This window comes from Penaeus japonicus, unplaced genomic scaffold (genome assembly GCF_977035675.1).
Source record: "Penaeus japonicus unplaced genomic scaffold, GWHDUDI00000001_assembly GWHDUDI00000032, whole genome shotgun sequence".
NCBI lineage: Eukaryota > Metazoa > Arthropoda > Malacostraca > Decapoda > Penaeidae > Penaeus > Penaeus japonicus.
In genome coordinates this window covers 331,113-333,612 of record NW_028234434.1, presented here as the reverse complement: position 1 = coordinate 333,612, position 2,500 = coordinate 331,113, and the positions used below count along the sequence as shown (strand labels likewise).

At 24.2% G+C, this 2,500-nt stretch overlaps 1 long non-coding RNA gene across 3 annotated transcripts in view; it reads left to right on the top strand.

Annotated features, from left to right (window-relative positions):
* The window catches only part of LOC147467893 (uncharacterized), a 294,003-nt gene that overhangs the window by 129,112 nt on the left and 162,391 nt on the right, over positions 1–2,500 (top strand). The window lies entirely within an intron of this gene.

Here is a 2,500-nt window from a genome sequence, read left to right as displayed (position 1 = left end):
TACCGGAGTGTAGGGGGAAGCGTTACAATGGGGGGATTTACCTGTATATATTGTGGGGTGGTTGTTTGTGCATAAACATATATACTTATAAATATAAATATCATAGGATATATATATATATATAATAGAGTTAATTATATATATATATCGCAGTATATACATCAGGGAGGTCTAGCGGCGTAAATTAAAGCATTTCATCACACACACGTGAGCACCGACGCATAAGTGTCGGTAATCAAGGAGATGAAAAATACGACTTTAATCCTTCATCCGTGTGTTTTATTTCAAAGAAAGTAGTGAAAGAAAAATTTGTTACGATCGTCTGATGATAACCCTTTCACTTGAAAGAGTAGTTGGTCAAGTGTCAAGAATATTATCCGTAAACATGACCGTGTTGTCTTCCAAATCCATTAGCAAAGTTAAGGTATCCACGACGCCCGTAGCCGTATCCACCATATCTAAATCCACGGAAGTGACGATACCATGGGTCTGGGTCAGCTACGGGGTCAGGCTCAGGCATGGCACTGCTCCAGTTCACCAGGCATGCCAGGGCCACGACAAGAACCGCAACAATCAGGAGCTACAGACATAAAAGAAAATTATAAAAATAACGTTTCTTTAAATAGACTTCATTTATTTCATTTTATTTTTCCTTCTATTTTCTTCACTGAACTATTACATTTCCAGTCAGCCTTCTTTCAACCTTACACAAGTACCACAGAGCGTGAGAATTCATTTACGTAAAACTCAATTCAGTGGAGGTACTCCATATATAATGTACTTCTGACTTCTGAGAAAGGCTAATCTTTATAATTAGCACTGATATTACACTGTAGACATAGATACACGCACACACACACACACACACACACACACACACACACACATATATATATATTATATATTTATATATATAAAACTATATATATATATATATATATATATATATAAATATATTAATATAATGTTGTGATTGGTGTGTGTCTGTGTGTGTGTTATGTGTGTATATAATATATATGTATATTTTATATATATATATATTATATATATATATATATATATATATATATATATATATGATGTGGTGTGTGTGTGTGTGTGTGTGTGTGTGTGTGTGTCTGTGTGTGTGTTTAGTTAAATATATATAATATTATGATTTTATATCATATATATATATATATATATATAAATATATATATAATATAGTTGTATATAATATATATATATATATATATATATGTTTATGTATAGTAGAGAGAATATATATATATAATATATATATATACATATGCTTATAGATATGTACATAAATATATATATATATTAATATATATATACTATGGAGTATATATATATATATTGTGTGTGTTGTGTGTGTGTGTGTGATGTGTGTGTGTGTGTGTGTATGTGTGTGTGTATTTTATATATATATATATATATATATATATATATATATATATATATATATATATATACATATAATACATATATGTATAAATAAATGTACATATATGCATGTAATATGTATAATATATATATAAAAATATATATCTTGTATATCATATATATATCATTATATATATATATATATATATATATATGCATATATTGTAAAACAAATATACATATATGGCAAAATAACATGTATACACAGACAAACACACATTTATACTTATATGTATAACACAAATATGTAAACGTATATAGATATACATGAATAAACATATATAATAAATATATATATTAATATATAGATATATAACCAATCATATATATATATCTCATATTTGTGTGATGATGGTGTGTAGTGTGTGTGTATGTGTGTAACTCACTATATATATATAATATATATATATATCAATATTTATATATATATATATTTTATTGTATGTATAAATATAAATATTATATATTTATATAATATATATATATCAATCCTATATATACCTCATATATATTTGAAACATGCATGTTTTTGCAAATGTTACATATCTAATAAGTATTCATACACACACATATACACTACATACATAATATGTATATATATATATATAAATATATATAAAATATATATATATACTATATATATTTATATATATTATATATATATTATATATAATATATATATATATATATAAAACATATATATAATATATATATTTATTATATATCACTATATATATATATATATATATACTATATCAATCAGTTAATTATATTTATGTGTGTGGTGTGTGAGTTGTGTGTGTGTGTGTGAACATGTGAATAAGGCATACAATATACCTTTAATACAACATATTATACAGTATATACTATGCATATATACAATATATACAGATATATGTATGTATATAAATGAATATATATGAGTGAGTAATAACACACACACTCACACACACCCCACCACACCACACACAACACACATATATATAGTATATATAATATTATATATATATATATATATATATATATATATATATAATATATATGAATATATATA